Here is a 17,565-nt window from a genome sequence, read left to right as displayed (position 1 = left end):
CTTGGATCAGTGCTGCACTATTGGGTCCATACAGTCTCTTGAAAATAGCGTTCACCATTTGAACATTTGGATTAGGAGGTGAAAAAAAAATCACATTGTTTAAATAGAGGGAAAAGTGATTAAAATAGGCCAGACATTGGCACAAAGCTTTGTGCAGATTGCTGATTAGGCAAAATAAAAAAAAAAAATAAACCCGCATGTTGAGCCAACATGGTTTTGTTTTTAAATCTGGTGAACCACCTGTATCTTTAAGTAATCAATTTAAAGATGGGTTTGTTAATTGTTTCCAAATTACCCAGTGACGTTAGTCTATGTTCTGAACCTGCGTACCTTTAGAAAAAGCACCCCCGGAAGGCGGCCCATTGGTGGTGCCTCGAAGCTGGCCGATGTTCAGAGGGGAGAGGAGGCGTGTGGCCTCAGGATTTCTTTGGCTACACTGCTCAGAGCTGTGATGGCAAGTGCATGAATTATTTCAGCTGTGGTCCAGTCTACTCTTATTTTTAGTTTTAAAGGGGGGAGTCATTTCCAACTGTGGTTTTCTTTCATCATGAGAGTCATTCATTATGTATTCATTATGACAAGGCTTAGGCAGAAGGAAAATAAAAAATAAACATCACCAGATATGTCAACATCTGGAGATAATAATTGTTAACACTTGGGGCAAAGCCTTTTAAGTCTTCTCCCACTTGCAAAAAAATTAGGCCTTTCTCCACCGCAAGGGCAGGCTAGCATTGGACACAGGGCAGCCTGGTGAGGGAGACCTTTGGGGAGATGTTTAATTAGAAAATTCAGGATGGGAACAACATAATGGTGAGCATGGAATTGTTTTCCACTAAACTAGTTGAAGATGGCGGTGAGAATAAGTGGCTGAACAAAGGTTCTATTTACTCATTCACTGTATTTATTGAGGGCCAGTGAGATGCTGGAGACGAAGCAGGGAACACAGCAGATAGAAATCTGAGCCTTGTGGAGCTTGCTTCCATTGTCAGGATTATAGACAGTAACTAAAGGACATAAGTAATCGACGTTATAAGGTGTAAGTACTGTGGAGCACTGAGGATTGTTGCTTTTGAACTGTGGTGCTGGAGAAGACTTTTGAAAAGGAAGGGATCAGACTAGTCAGTCCTAAAGGAAATTGACGCTGAATACTCTTTGGAAGGACTGATGGTGAAGCTGAAGCTCCAATACTTTGGCCACCTGGATGTGAACAGCTGACTCTTTAGAGAAGACCCTGATGCTGGAAAAGATTGAAGACAGAAGGTGAAGAGGGCGACAGGGGATGAGATGGTTGCATGGCATCACCGAGTCAATGGACATGAGTTTAAGCAAAAGCTCCGGGAGATGGTGAAGGACAGGGCGGCCTGGTGTGCTGCAGTCCATGGGGTCATGAAGAGTCAGACTCGACTTGGCGACTGAAAAAGAACGACTGTGGAGAAAAATAAGTCGGACCAGAGGGATGGTGGCGGGGATTCGGGAGGGTGAGAAGGGGGGGATGTGATTTTAGTTTTTATTTTTCTAATTGAAGTGTAGCTCATTTACAGTGTTGTGCTAGTCTCTGCTGATCAGCAACAGGAACTCAGTTATATACATTCTTCTTTTATATTCTGAGTGGTTTTCAACAGGCGTCAGTCAGGGGAGACATTCCAGAGAAGGTGTTCTGAGTCAGCCCTTGAAAGAGGTGAGGAAGGATGGTCTGTGCTATGCATACTTCGGGAAAGAGTGCTTCAGGCAGTGGTGTTCGTGGAGCCGGAGAATGTCAGCATGGCTGGGGTGAGGTGAGACGAGTGGACGGGGGCAGGTAGATAAAAAGGTGGGGTGAAGGTGGTGAAGCGTCCTGTGGGGTTGGCTGGGCCATTAGAACAGCCTTGACTTTAGAGCTAAGTAAGATGTGAAGCCGCCGGAGGGTTCCCAGCCCAGGGTCACTGTCTGACTTACGTTTTACATGGGTCGTCTGGCGGCTCTGTGACAACAGACTTTAGCAGTGTTGGGTTGGACTCGGGGAAATCAGTCCCAAGGTGACTGTGGTAATCTGGTTTGAAAGATGATGGAGAGTTGGAAAAGGCCAGTAGCAGTGGAGGTGACTGGATTCTTAATATATTTTCCAAGTGGAGCCAGTAGGATTTATTGATGGGTTGCATGTGGGGTGTGATAGAAAGGGAGGAGTCGAGGATGATTCCAAGGATTTTAGTCTGAGCGGTTGGAAGTATGAGGCTGCTCTAATGGGGAAGACTGTGATTCGTGAAACAGGTTTGGGTGGGGGAGTGTCACGGACTGAATGTGTTCCCCCCACCAAATTCGTGTTACTCCCTGATGTGATGACATTAGTATATGTGGGTCTTTGAGAGGTAATTAGGTTTAGGTAAGGTCATGGGAGTGCACCCCTCATGAATGGGATTAGAATGCCTTGTAGGAGTCACGAGAGCGCTGGCTAACCCTCTCTGCTCTCCGCCACGTGAAGATACGAGAAGTTGGCAGTCTGCATCCGGCAGAGTGTTCTCACCAGACACTGAGTCTGCTGGTGTCTTGATACTGGACTTCCAGCCTTCAGACTGTGAGAAATAAACTTCTGTTGTTTTTAAGCCATCAGTCTATGGTATTTTGTTATAGCAGTCCAGACGGGCAAAGACAGGGTGGATCTGGAGTTCAGCTTTGAATAGGACCGTTTGAGGTGCTGAACAGACATTGATTGGAGATATGAACCCAGCAATGGGAACTTAGGGGAAAGAGGTCTTTACAGATTTGGAAGTACAGTAAGTCCCCTACATAAGAACCTTTAAGTTGCAGGCTTTCAAAGATGTCAGCGTGCATTCCATCAACATCAGGCATTAGTGAAATTATAGCTTGCCCTCGGTTTTAGCAGGCTAATTTTGTTGGACTTATGAATATGCTCTTACAACAGGACGCATTTGTCTGTAGACTTACTGCATAAAGATCATCCAGGAAGGGAGTGACGTTAGAGAAGGCTTGCACTGGCATGTTAGGGTTGGAGACAGAAGAAGACGCAAAGGAGACCTAGAAGGACTGGGCTCTGATGGCGGGCTGTGATGTCTTAGAAGCCAAAGGAGGATATCTTTCAGGGGAGCGGTGTGATCAGCTGGGTCAAATCTAAAATTACATCTCCACGTAAAACTGTAGTAATTATTGAAAACTTATGTTTGTTCTTTAGGTTTTATCTTGTTTACCTCTCAAGATATATAGAATTAAGTATAAGTGCCCCATTCTTTCTTCCTGCTCCTTGTGTGGTAGCATTGTTAATAGTCAGGGTAACCTTCCAGATGTGTCTAATTATATACATCATATTGATATCTATGCACCTATATCTATCTGTAAAGTTTTGTCATAACAAAATGTTTGAAATATTCAAATATCCCACTAAGTATTAGATCCTGAAATGCTGTATTAAGGAAATATGACCACTCTTCTGTATGAATTAAAACTTATCTTTACTTCCTTTTTTTTTTTTTAACAGTTCCACCATCCTTATTTTTATACGCACACATCCACCTGCTGGCTTGCATGCAGGCACGTGTCTGTCCCTCTCTCTCTCCCCATTCAGGCTCAAGGCTGTGCTGTATTTTTCAGACTGCTGCGGTAACAAGCAGCAATGGTGGGCCTGTTCCCAGCTGGGTCCTGGGAGAGCTGCAGAAGTACTGATGCAGAAAACGGCAGCCTCCGCAAGGAACACGGGAAGCTTGCTGGTGGAAGTCGCCTTGGGGAGGCCCAGGATTCCATTTGGCGTGCTCAGGAGTGCCAGGGGGAGGATCACGGTCTAGGGAAGGTCTGAGGCGTCCTTTGTCTTTGCCTCAAATCCTGGCTCTGCTGCTAACTGTGGTCTTGGACACGTCACACCTCAGTTTTCTTCTACGGGCTGGAGAGACCAGTTTCTGCCTTAAAAGGCTGTGAGGTTTGTAGGCTGTCACATATATAAATAAAGTGCCTAAGAGGGCCCATCACGTAGTATTAATGAGTACCAGTGACATTCATTCTTTCCCCCAGGTCTTTCTCATCTTTTTCCTCTTTTACTGTTAAGGTAATTGGTGGATGAAAAAGGCTTGCTGGTATATCATCTAAGTAAATATATTCTGGTTATCTAGAAAGGAATACAGAGTTTAAAGAATTTTAGTACATGAAGTAGTTGAAGCAAGACTAGAATTCTACTAGTTTTTTGTTTTTATTTTGGTTTTTGTAAATCCAAGTTTCTTAACCAGTAAGCTTTTAAGTTTCACTGTGAACAGGTTCACTGTCAAGCTCACTTTCAGAGGTTTGGAGGTCTTCTCGAAAAAACTATCTCATAATCTGGTCTTACTACTACTGTGCCCCACCTATGCTGTCCTCCTGCCTCAGGGAAGAATAACACTTCAGAAGGCCCATCTCAGCATCAGATGGTGTGGTCTCCATTGTCAAAAACATCATTTGACTAATGCCACCAGCTATGGTTTGTGAAAACAGGTCCCTAATTTTGGTGGTGAAATGAGGGAGTTGAAAATGAAGAAGTGAGAAAGATAGCTTCATTTGTTTCGTCATTGAAGACAAGTAATCAGTCCTGCAGGGGCTTCCCAGGTGGCGCTAGTGGTAAAGAACCCTCCTGCCAATGCAGGAGACTTAAGAGATGCGGGTTAGATCCCTGGGTTGGGAAGATCCCCTGAGGAGCAAATGGCAAGCCACTCCAGTATTCTTGCCTGGAAAATCCTATGGACAGAGTAGCCTGGCGGGCTACAGTCCATGGTGTTGAAAAGAGTCAGACGTGACTAAAGTGACTTAGCACGCACAATGAGTCCTGCAAAACCAAATATTCACTGTGATGCCTTGGCCGCTGCAGTGGAGGGTGTGGCTGAGTCAGGACTGCCCAGCACCCCAGAGGCACAGTCAGTGGTTGCCCACTTGTACTTCTCAGACTGGTTAACCCACTTGTGAGGGGTAAGAACCATCTTTTTTGACACTTGGGTATTCTAGGGAGGGTTGGGGAAAGAATAAAAATAAAATGAATGTTTGGTAATAAACTTTAAAAAGAACTGAAGAGCTATTGACATTTTCAGTGGATCCTGAATTGAGCCGATGAACTGAATAGGCTGTTGCTGATTGTTCATAACCATGGTTTGATCATGGGAGTCACACAGGCATTAGTAAGGCAGAGGGGAGGTTGCTCACTGGCCAAAGTGGGCTGTGTTTTCCATCTCCTAGTCCTTGGTCCCCCAACTTCTTGCTGCTTCTGTCCATCAGAAAGAGACCACTGGCTCCTTCTCCATTTCTCCAAAGCTCCTTAATCAGGAGTGGGAGATTAGCACTCACTGGCTTCCTTTTCAGTTCCTCTTAGAGAAAATTCTTACTTTTTTTTGGTTCAACTGCTTTATCTTTCTTAGGAGGTGAATTTTCGTTACTTTCAGGAATGAAGCCATATATTAATGGCCAACTGTATAAGACTAGTATGAAATTGTCTCTGATGCATAACCTGCATGACGACATACTGCAAAACGTAACACATCCAGTAGCCAAACCTGATTATATAAAGGAGGACTTGTAGCCTTCTTTTCATGACTGGCATTTGCTTTTTTCTCACTTCTTCTGATGAGATGATCACAGACAGGACTTTAAGAAATAGCCTGTGTAGCAAAACATTTTCTGACATAAGTAGTAACAATATTTTTGTTTAGTACAGTCTCCCAAGGCAAAGAGAAATAAAAGCAAAAATAAACAAATGGGACTTATTCAAACTTACAAGCTTTTGCACCACAAAGGAAATCATAAAAGGAAAAGACAGCTTATGGAATAGGGGAAAATATTTGCAAACGATGTGACAGCAAGAGCTTAATTTCCAAAATATACAAATAGCTTATATAACTCAGCATCAAAAAAACCATGTGACCAGCAAGAGCTTAATTTCCAAAATATACAAATAGCTTATACAACTCAGCATCAAAAAAACCAAACAGCCACAAATCAAAAAAATAGGCAGAAGATCTAAGTAGACATTTCTCCAAAGAAGACATACAGGTGGCCAACAGACACATGAAAAGGTGCTCAGCTTAGCTAATTATTAGAGAAATGCAAATGAAAAACAAAATGAAGTATCACCTCACACCGGTCAGAATGGCCATCATCAAAAAGTCAACAAACAATAAATGCTAGAGAGGGTGTATAGGAAAAGGAACTCTCCTACATTGCACCAACGTAAATTGGTGCAGTCACTATGGAAAGCAGTATGGAGGTTCCTTAAAAAACTAAAACCAGAATCACTGTATGATCTGGCGATCTCACGCCTGGGCATATATCCAGAAAAGACAAAACCTCTAATGTGAAAAGATATGTGCACTCCAGTGTTCCTAGCAACACTGTTTACAGTAGTCAAGATGTGGAAGTAACCTGATTGTCCACTGAGAGATGAATGAGTGAAGATGTGGGGTGTGTGTGTATGAATATTGTTTTCAGCCGCTCAGTTGTGTCCGACTGAGCGACCCCATGGACTGCAGCACGCCAGGCTTCCCTGTCCTTCACCAAATCCCAGAGCTCGCTCAAACTTTGTCCATCGAGTTGCTGATGGCCTCCAACCATCTCGTTCTCTGTTGCCTCCTTCTCCTTCTGCTTCAGTCGTTCCCAGTATCAGGGTCTTTTCTAATGAGTCAGCTCTTCGAATCAGGTGATCAAAGTATTGGAGAGTTAGCTTCAGCATCAGTCCTTCTAATTAATATTCAGGGTTGATTTCCTTTTGGATCATCTGGTTTGATCTCCTTGTAGTCCAAGGGACTCTCAAGAGTCTTCTCCACCACCATATGACTATTACTCAGCCATAAAAAAGAATGAAATAATTCTGTCTGTAGCAACATAGATGGACCTAGACATTATCATCTTAAGTGAAGTAAGTCACCTACATATGGAATCTAAAAGATAGTAAAAATGAACCTATTTACAAAACAAATAGACTCACAACATAGAAAACAAACTTATGGTTATGAAAGGGGAAGGTGGGGGAGGGATAAACTAGGAATATGGGATTAGCAGATACTTACTACAATATATAAAGTAGATAAACAAGGACCTACTTATAGCACAGGAAACTATATTCAATATTTTGTAATAGCCTATGATGGAAAAGAGTAAAAAAGAAAGAATATATCCCTGAATCACTTTGCTATACACCTGAAACTAACAAAATATTATAAACCAGTTATACTTCAATAAATAAAGAGCTTATGTAGGAAATTCTTTTGTTATGATCTGCTTTAGAAAACAAAAAGTATTGCATGAAGTCAGGCTAAGCTATATGTGCCATTGTGGAGCATTTTTATTTCTCAAGGATGATAATATTAGAGGATTAAATCAACTTTTTTATGGAAAAAAATGGTAGCCGGTGTAGGATTGCATCTACTTGGATTATTATAAGGGAAGATGTGACACATGATCTTTAGTTGTGAACTTTTAAGGGAATTTTACTGAAGGCTTGTTGAATTATTCAAACAAAATCCAGTACCTGTTGCTCTGTGCTTAGGAGACAAAAGTGAGTGAGTCCAAGCTTGACTCCCTGCGGCTCACAGACATCAGTGTCAGGATAGAGATCCCTGTTCCTTCAACACAGAAAAGGGACCAATAAATTATGTCTGGGCGGGTTTTAGAAAAAGTAGGAGAGAGGAATGACATACTCTGTCAGGGCCGTACAGTTCTGCATCTGAAGAATCTGAGCCACATCCAGAACATTTCATTCATGACTTCCTCAGGAAAGCTCAATGATGGGGATTTGTTGTCTCTGTAAAGCTGAAGGCCTATAGGTGAATTTAATTTACTCATGAAATGTAAAAATTAAGGTGTTGGACTTCCCTGGTGGCTCAGACGGTAAAGAATCTGCCTGCCAATGCAGGAGACCCAAGTTCGATCCCTGGGTCAGGAAGATCCCCTGGAGGAGGGCATGGCAACCCCTTCCAGAGGTCTTGCCTGGAGAATCCCGTGGACAGAGGAGCCTGGCAGGCTATAGTCTCTAAGGTCGGAAAGAGTGGGACATGACTGAGCGACTGACACTTTCTTTGTAGGACAGTGCAGAAATCTTCAGTGAACTGCTGGGTGAGTTTTTCCATAAGTGTGCACCTGTGTAGCCATTCGTCAGATTAAGATAGAAAGTGCTCCATCCTTTGTGCCGCTTTCCTCTTGTCTTTCAGAGCAGATCCCTCCCATCGGACCTCTGTCACTGTGGCTGAGTTTTCTGTTTTGAGCCTCACAAACATGAAGTCATACAATATGTCTTCTTTCATATTGGTGGGCTAACGCTCAGCCTCCCATGTTGTTGTGAGTAGCGGTAGTTCACTCTTCTCCTCTGTGCGTGGTCTTGCACTGTGTGAATGTACTTCCACTTACCGACGTGCCTGTTGACGGACATTGGGTTTCCCGATCGTTGGCTGTTGAGAATAATGGTAATGGTGCTGTGAGCATTCTTGTATGTACTTTTGACACGTACCACGCATTTCTGCCAAGTGTGTTCTTAGGCATAGGATTGCTGGGTTGTCCAGCCTTCATGGAGTCTGTTAAAGTGGTTGTTCCGGTTTACACCCCTGCCAACGGTGTGTGATGCCAGCACTTTTTAACCCTGTTCGGACTTGCTGTGTTCCCCGCCATAGTGAGCAGCGCGACCGTCCCCACAGACACCAAAGCTGGAAACCTTCCTGCCTCTTTGAGATTCTTTTCTTCTGCCTTATCTAAGATCATCAACAGGAATGGCCAGTCTTCTGAAATGTCCCAGGAATCTGTTTTCTGTTTTCAGTCCCTAGATGTCATGAAGTGGAGAGCTGAACTTCAGCAGTAATAATTATGAGGGACTCATTAGGATTACATAGAATCTTCATTTTTTGTGTGTGCTTCGAATGTTGGCATAGTGATCGGGGATGGCACGTTGCATTTTGGAAGTTCCCAGATTCTGCTTAATGGCCGGTAGGCAGCAGAGAACTGAAGCTTGTGGTTTGCAAAATGAGCGTGCACACGTACACTGCCAAGTTAGGTGCATACCAGAAGGATGAATAACATGCTAATTATTATTATTATTCTACCTTGGAGAAAGTCTGGTAGAGTTGTAGCTTCAGGCACTATGTAAGACTTAGCTTTTTAAGCTGGTAAAACATTGATTACTATTTTTAGTTCAACTTCTACCCTTAAAAAATTGGATAGTATATTCTTTGCTACTCCTGGATGGTTTTATGTATTTTAATTCATGTTATCTTATTGCATTTGTGTCCTGGGACTGCTTCAGTGAAAGATGTAATTTCAGAAGGTTGATGAAATTAGATAGGTTTGACTGGGAGGACCCTGTTATTCATATTTATGGTTATAAAATATTTCTATGAAGAAACACCTGCCTCAGGATAGAACTTTCTTTCTCTGCTGACACACGCCACAGCCAGGGCCTTTCCAGGTGTTGGCAGAAGGCGACACTTGTTGGAAAGCCGTCATATTTTCTGATCTGGGCTCTTTCCAGCCTCCATGGCATCTGCTTCCTTCCTGTCCCTCATCTTCAGAGATCGACAGACTATGGCTTCTGGGTCAAATTTGTCCTGCCACCTACGAGCAAAGAATGTTCTTTATTGTTTCAAATGGTTGTGGGGTGGGGAGGGAAGCAAAAGAAGAATAACAACTTGTAAGATGTGAAAATTACATGAAATTTAAATTGCAGTGTCTATAAATAAAACTTTATTGGAACCCAAAAAAAAAATTTCTATGTATGGAATATTTATGTTTATCTATGTGTACATACAACTATGTATGACGTTTCTTTCCTATAAGCACAGTGTTCTGAATCCATTTGTCTTAGAGTAATTCAGACCAGCAGAGTGATAGTAGCTCTAGTTTAGTGGTGATTTTGTTGTTAAACATGTCTTTACATTTTCCCCTTAGAATCCCATCATGTAATGATATGTAAAGAAATGGAAGTGATTCTATAAATCAAGCACACACAACCCTCTCAGCTTTGTTACTTTGTAGTTAGACCTCGCATATTCTTGATTGAATTGGCATGAAGTATGTGACCAGGTGGAAATCAGCCTTATTTGGGTCCAAACAAGTAGCCAATTATGGAGCATTGAAAATATATTTTATGTCATTTTCCAGAGCTGAATGCAATTAGTTTTGCAATAATGTGAAAGGCAGTTCTCTGAGGGGGAAAAAAAATACATTGAGTGAGGCCTGAAATAAGACACAGTCATAAAGAGAAAGGCTATAATATACTGTTTATCACCATCAAATGCCAAGCAGAGTTTCTTGTTAGTGGGAGTTAAGAATTAACATATAAGATGTCACAAAGCTATTGAACAGTAATTACACAGTATTTTTCCTACCTGAAAGATTCGGGTACTGATATCCTCTTGATGGTAGACCCTGAGGTTGCAAAATTTAAAATCCTAGGAGGAGGGGAGGAGGCAGGAGTATAAAGATACTAAGTGAATCTCAGAAACTTTGTACACAAGTTTTTTAAAGTTTCTCTGAAATAAAACAGCCACGTGCACTTTGGAAACCTCATGCACAGTTTCATTGTCATAGCATATATTCCTTTTGCTCTGTGACAGATAATGACCATTTTAAGAGTTTACTTTATCCAGGGTCTAGTCTCCTATCCACAGAGTCAGTGCTCTCCCTCTTTCCCTCTCTCCCTCACTTTCTGTTTTCCTCTCCTTTTCTTCCTTCCGCCATCCCCATTCAGTTATTTCCTATCCCTACCAGGTAGTGTTCTAGGCTTTGGCGACACATTGAAACAAACTCTCTACCCTCAATAAGACAACACTCAAGTGGCGGAGGCGGGTAAGTGCTTCAGGGTTGGGTTTTCTTGAAGTAGGCGCTGAGCTGGAGGTTGGGGAACAAGGTGTTGGCTTGGGATCAGCGCAGTGAACAGAAGCGGGTGGGAACGGGATGGGGCAGAGGCAGAGGGCGAGCTGTGGCGCGGGTTTGACGGAGCCCCAGCGCCCTGAGCACCCTGGGGTGAGCACGGACCGCCTGGCGGGCTGAGGCGCTCTGCGATGAGCTCACTGCCCTCAGGTGTGTTCCCTGGCGCGCTGCCCCGGAAGGGGCGTGGCCTCCGGCAGGAAGTTCTCCGGCCTCCGAGGAGCTGGGCCCTGGGGTGCTCCCACCTGCAGCGGCGCCACAGGCCTTCGCAGTGGCTCTCCCGGTCTGTCACGGTAAGTAGTTAGAAGTTTTCCGGAGGGGACACCATTGTGGAGAAAGACAAGACTTGGTGAGGGGCGTGGGAGTGTTGGAGGGAGGAGAAGGCCTCATGGAGGCCCTGAAACAGACATCTGAAAGAATGGAGGGTGCCGGAGCCGAGCAGGGAGGCTGCAGGACGCGCCGTCGCAGGGCCCCTGAGACATGCGCCTGGCCTACTGGGGGGACGTCGAGGGAGCCGGGGTGTGGGTCGGGGTGCAGTCAGGTGGGACCTTTCTGCCGTTGCAGAGTTCACCTTTTGTGCTGCGTGAGATACTGTATTACTTTTCTCGGGCTGCAGAGTACCGCAGACTGGGTGGGAAAAACAGCAGAAATGTATTGATTCACGGTTCTGCATGTCACGAGTCCCTCAGGGTCCTGCAGGGCTGGTTCCTTCTGATGGTGTTGGGAGAGTCTGTGCTCCGTCTCTCTCTTCTAGCTTTTGGTTGTTCGCTGGCAGTATTTGGTGTTCTTGGCTTGCAGGTCTCAACCCTCACCTTCCCATGGCGTTCTCCCTATGCGTATGACTTTGTGTCCAAATTTCCCTTTCTTATGTGGACACCAGTCATATTGGTTTAGGGTCCACCCTAATGTCCTCATCTTAACTGATAAATCCGCAACGACCATCTTTCCAAATAAGGTCACGTTCTGAGGTATTGGGGATTAGGACTTAAACATGTGAATTCGTGGGGTAGGGTGGGGGAACACTTCAACCCATAGCAGGTGGGAAGCCCTTAGAAGGTTTTGAACAGGTTTATAATATAATAATCAAATTTATCTTTTACAAATGATCACTCTTTTGTGGGGATGAGAATGAAGAGAGGAAGCAGAGGCATTACTATAATCAAGGCAGGAGATGATGTTCACTGTGCCGGGTGCTAGAGAGGGATGTAGTGAGTTGTGAGGTTTGAGATATAATAAGGAAGAGCTGTTATCCCAGTAGATTAGATGTGGTGAGGAGGAAGGAGAGAGAGAGAAAAAAAGAAACAAATGAAGAGGCAAGGATGACTTCTGAGCTCCTGGAAGAAGGGAGTTGCCATTTGCTGAGATGGGCAAGGTTTTGCAAGGAGCCAGTTAGATGGTAACAGCAGGAGTTTGATTTAGGACTTAAGTTTGTGATGCCTGTTAGACACTCATGTAGAGAGGTTGAGCAGGCAATTGGATGCATGAGAGGTTCTGGAATCCAGAGTTCAAAGATGAAAGGGACCAGCAGAGACAACCCTGGAAAGAGGAGTCAGTGAGGTAGGAAGTGAACCCAAAGAAAGAGGGCAAAGGGGTTTCAGAAGGCATGTAATGAATGTGTTTCAAAAGTAATCATCCAGTAGAATATGAAACAGGTTGACCTCTAGCTTTGGCAACATGGAGGCCATTGGTGACTGACAAGAGCGGTTCTGATAGAATGACGGCGATGAAAGCCTGATTGGAGTGAACTCGGAAGAGACAACGTGGAGACTAAACGCAGGCAGCTTTTAATTTTATGACTAGCTTGCTGGAGGTGAGGGTCCATGTTCACAGCAGAGATGAAGAGTCACTAGGATGCTGGAAAAGGGAAAACCTTTGTGTCATCGTCTTAGGATGGAGGTCAGGTATTGATGCTTCTTAGGCAGCCCTCCTCTTTTCTTTTACAGGGTTATTTAGTCTTACCTCTGCTCAGTAATAACAACTTTGTGACAAAGGATGTAATGTTAGCGCCCTTCAGACAAGTTTTAGCTCCTTTCCTCCTAACAGGATATGTAGTAATACTGAGTTCTTGAGGGTTGAGTAAGGCAGTGTTAGGGTTATATAGGCTTAGTCATGAATTTTTCAAGGGAAGAAAAATTTGACCCAAAAGGAAATTTATCTGGAATTCATTTGCTTGAATAAAGAAAATGAAGAAATTATACATAATTAGTCCACAGGATAATTTACCTCCAAAAACAATTTTAGTAGCATCGCAATTTTCTGCTTTGCATATCTCAAAATCAAGAATTAGGAGCAAGGTATAATTAGCAGACTTGAATTTTATCTCATCTTCCCAGTCTGCCAAGGTAAGGGAGCAGAAGACCTAAAAGGGCAACTCAGTGGAGTTAAACAGAACGACCTTGGGTTTTACTCCAACTCCCTCAATGGCTCAGTGAAACTATTAGGAAAAACTCTATACGCTTGCTGGGAATTGAATGTAGGTGAAGGTGTGAACTTAAACTTTCAGGGAGACTGGTATAGTTTCAGAATCAAAGGAGATAATTAAATGCTTTGTTTCTATAAGGCCAAATTAGGTCTGAATCTTTTAAACACAAATGATAGAATTAAATTTGATCATTGATGTCTTCCCTCCTTTGAGGGGCACACCTATTAGCTATTAACTCATAGAATTCACACATGTGATTATTTTGTGAGATGAAAGGGATTTTTTTTTTCTTTCAAAGATTTATTCCCTTCTCCTGATTTCACAGAGGGAAAAAAAGGAGGGAAATGGAATTAAACTGTACAAGGAGAAGAGCTTTAGATTTAATAAAAGGAAGTTTTTCCTCATGAGGCTCCTCTCTAGAGGTTGGTGATGGCTTCTCTGCGGGATTTATTTATAAATCCACTGCCTTGTAGATGGTCAAGGTGTGGGAAAGGCAGAGTGATCAAGAAACTTAATTGGAGGGGGTGTGTGGAGGCCACTTGATCTGTTGGAAGACAAAAGTAAACAACTGGACAAGTTTCATTCTACTTTTAAAGACCCTCAAACAAGAAAACTAGCACAATCCCACCGTTCTGCAGGCTTGCTTAGGCTTGTTCAAAACCTGTGGTCCCATGGTGTTCGAAAGCAGTTGTGTCCTTGTAGGAGACGGTGAGGTGGAGACAGACGGTGAGGTGGAGACAGATGTGCAGTTTTATACAGATTCACAGACCCGCACCTTTACCTTGAGACAAACAATATCTCAGATTTTTGTCTTTTCCTCTCGTTACTGTGTTCTTGCAACTTTCCTTCTTGTCTTATCTGAGATTGAACTCTTAAATTCAGCAATGAAATTTAGATGGGGAAGAAGGAAGAGGATTAGTTGGGTGGTGTTTCTATCAAATCCTGTAATGAGTTAACATTATGGAATACTGTTTTGTCTTCTTTCCCCTGAGGCAGTAAAATATTGTCATTTCCAAGATAAGAAAAATTCACAGGCTGCTGCCTTTCCTTTTCCTGAATTCATACATAATCTGTCACTTTTAACCCTTTGCAGCTCTTTTTGATGCCAGTGTATGTCTGCTATGGGAAATTTTAAATACAGCCAGCTGTGTTAAATATTCATAGAATCGATTTGCACTTGTTTAAAGTCTTTGGTGATTTATCTCCAGAGAGTGTTAATACGGCAGTAATTCTGCGTTACATTTCTTGCACCAACATTTAATTGATACTGTATTTCACGAGGATTATTGTAGGTTTATTGCTGTGGTATTTATTTTTTTTTTAAATTTTTTTTTTTTTTTTTTTTGCTGTGGTATTTAGAGTTGTGGTTCTGTGCTGGTAACTCAGGGGAATAGGATTCCTGAATTTCTTGCTTCCATTTTAATTGTGTGTGCTTTTGAGCTGACAAGTGTGAGAAGGACTGTTAAATGTGTAACAGACCTTATGGACAAAAACCATTTTGATGGAGTAGACCTGGGGGTACTTGGCTTGTGGATGTCGTTGTATGAGTAGTTTTCTTTAAAATGATGGTAAATTAATTTAATCTATATTCTTTTTCAAAATGATAGAGAAATTGATAAAATCTACTTAGTGGGAAATAGCAGATACTTTGCTTTTTAACTAAGGTACCTGGGATATCTCAGGCTGAGTGGCAGCTATGGTATTGCTTTTTAAAGCATGTTGATTTACATTGTTATTCTCTTCTAGAAACTTCAGTGGTTTTTCTAACCACCAGGACAGGAGTGTCCTAACTGTGCAATTCTCATTGCAGTTTCATACAGTCGAACACTTAGTAGGTGCTCATTGTTATATTGAAATGTCTGTACATTGAAAAACATTTTGGTGAGTAAATACACAGATGTCCATGCACTAGAAATGAAACATGTATGACACCCGAGGGAAGGTGGACCATTTGCCCATCAGTCACTGTCCTTAATAGAATGAAAATCAGGAAAGGAGGCAGGAGAAGTTTTAGATGGGTGGAAGGGAAGAGTAAAAACCATAGACACTGAAAAGCACAAGGAGAGGTCAAAGCCTTAGTATGATTTGTTGGATTTAACTTGGGAGAATGTTCTGGAAGGAACTCCAGATTGGATGCACACTGAATGTGACCTTCGGTGACTCTGAATTCTGGGGCCTCTGCCTTCCCTAAAGGCTTACTGTGAGGCTCAGGTGAGAAAATTATGTGAGAGTGTTTTGTAAGCCATGAAAGGTCACTCCAGTGGGGTGTTCTGTGAGCCTTGATGGATGCTGAGGGTCATCCATCAAGTGCATAAGGCACTTGCAGCAGGCCATGCCCGTGATGGACAGTGGTGGGTAAAATGCAGGCCTTACCTGGGCTGTCAGTCATTCTAGTGATGAGAAGGGTATTGACCAAACACTCAAGTGTATAGTCACAGCCTGTTACAAACTGGTAGATGTGGTGAAGTACAGGGCGCGAACGGCTCATTTAGCCTAGTTCTGGGGTTTACCCTGGACTGTGTGGAGTCATTGGGGTTCTTGGAGGGACTGACTCAAGCCCAGCATTGCTTTCGGAAGCTTCATCTAGCGTAGGATGAATTGGTGAAGGATTGAAGCCTGGGAAAATACTTAAATGAAGGTACTGTCATATATAGCATACATCCATCATAGGACGTTATATATGTCATTAGATTCTTGGAATTATTTTAATGTTTTACATGTTTAATGTTGACATTTTTATGTGAGGTTTTCTAGGGTCTTGATGTTTGTTTGGTTTTCATGTGGTGTGTTAGGGAGCATCTATTTTTGGTTAAACATGAAAAAGTCACCGTAAAATATTAGTGAACACTTGTATAGGTGCTTTGTGTGTGTGGAAATGCTGTGTGTAGTGCTTTACGTGTATTAACTCCTATTAACTCCCAACCGTCGTGTACGATGATGAGACCGTGTTTTCCTCATTTTGCAGATGAGGAAACTGAAACTTCCTCCAGAATGGACAGCTGGTAAGTGGGACTTGGATCCAGGCCACCTAGCTCTGGGTGTATGTTCCTAATTACTTCATTATCACCTTTTCACTTAAAAAGAAAGAATTAATTTAACGTCTGTAAGAGCAGATAAAGATGCCAGTAAAGCAGTCTTTAAATAACCACTGTGAATCCCTAGTCTCAATATACTTCCTTCTTGGTTTTTTCCTTTTTTTCTTGTTTTTTAAAAATAAATTTTTGCTAATTACAAAATAAGGAAGAAAACCTATTTGAATGCAAGAAAAAAATTCTTTTTTTAGAAGTTATATTGTGGTTTTGTTCATTTTCCCAGAAGGGATTATAAAAGTCTGGTTGTCCTGGACATTGCTGTCTGGCTTACATGTCTCCTTATGTTTTCCTTTGTTTCATAACCAAGGCAGTGGTTGTCCAGATCTGCCACTCTAGTAGATTTTAGGTTTGCCTCTTGCCTTTCATTGCCCATGAGAGCCTCATTCCATTTCACTGTTGCGTTTAGTTCCACAGTAATAGAAGCTTAGCGTGGGTAGCACCTGTGGTTACACATAAGCTGACTCCCTGAGGTCGCAGATGGGGACCCCAGAATTAAGGGTCATGGTGCTAATTATTGGCAGAGCCACGGTTGGAGGGCAGGGCCTGGAATATGCACCTAGCGTCCACCCCCCATCGCCTGCGCTTCGTGTGTGGAGGGTAGTAGCATATGCTGCCCCATGGCTGGAGGAGTTTAGGACGTGCCGCCTCCGAAGATGCCACTTTGATACGTTGATTATTTTGAACTGTAGGCCCTTGAAAAGTGAAAGTGAACGTCCCTCAGTCCTGTCTGACTCTGTGACCCCCTGAACTGTACAGTCCATGGAATTCTCCAGGCCAGAATACTGGGGTTGGTAGCCCTTCCCTTCTGGGGATCTTCACAACCCAGGGATTGAACCCAGGTCTCCCGCAATGCAGGCAGATTCTTTACCAGCTGAGCCACAAGGGAAGCTCTCAGCCCCGTAAATTCAGGGAGAGGCTTTGTCTGCCTCCTGTCCCAGGTGCCTCCTTATCTGCCTGAAAACAGATCCTCCAAAAGGAACTCAGTTGTCCTAGAGCCCCACCCCAGGAGTTTTCATCACCCAGAAGGGATTGACCCTTATCAAGGGAAAGGGGACTAGGAGTCAACACCAGGCCCAGACAGACTGTCACAAACTATCATTCATCCCTCCTCTTCTAAAGACCCATTCATCTTTCCGCTGAGATGCCAACTTCCCCCTCCCCTTTCCCTATTATCATGGTATTTAAGTCTGAATTCTAAGCCAC

The 17,565-nt window shown here is 43.1% G+C and overlaps 1 protein-coding gene across 15 annotated transcripts in view; it reads left to right on the top strand.

Annotated features, from left to right (window-relative positions):
* Nucleotides 1-17,565, top strand: part of APBB2 (amyloid beta precursor protein binding family B member 2) — a 362,842-nt gene that overhangs the window by 23,820 nt on the left and 321,457 nt on the right. Inside the window, exon 2 of one of the 15 annotated variants that reach the window (XM_043871209.1) lies at nt 16,236-16,272. The exons of the other annotated variants lie outside the window; for them this stretch is intronic. The gene's annotated coding sequence lies outside the window, so the exon portion shown is untranslated. The remainder of the gene's footprint in view (nt 1-16,235; nt 16,273-17,565) is intronic. 15 annotated transcript variants of the gene reach the window in all.

This window comes from Cervus elaphus, chromosome 17 (genome assembly GCF_910594005.1).
Source record: "Cervus elaphus chromosome 17, mCerEla1.1, whole genome shotgun sequence".
Taxonomy (NCBI): Eukaryota; Metazoa; Chordata; class Mammalia; order Artiodactyla; family Cervidae; genus Cervus; species Cervus elaphus.
Note: the sequence above shows the minus strand (reverse complement) of the source record. Positions and strands in the feature narration are given on the sequence as shown.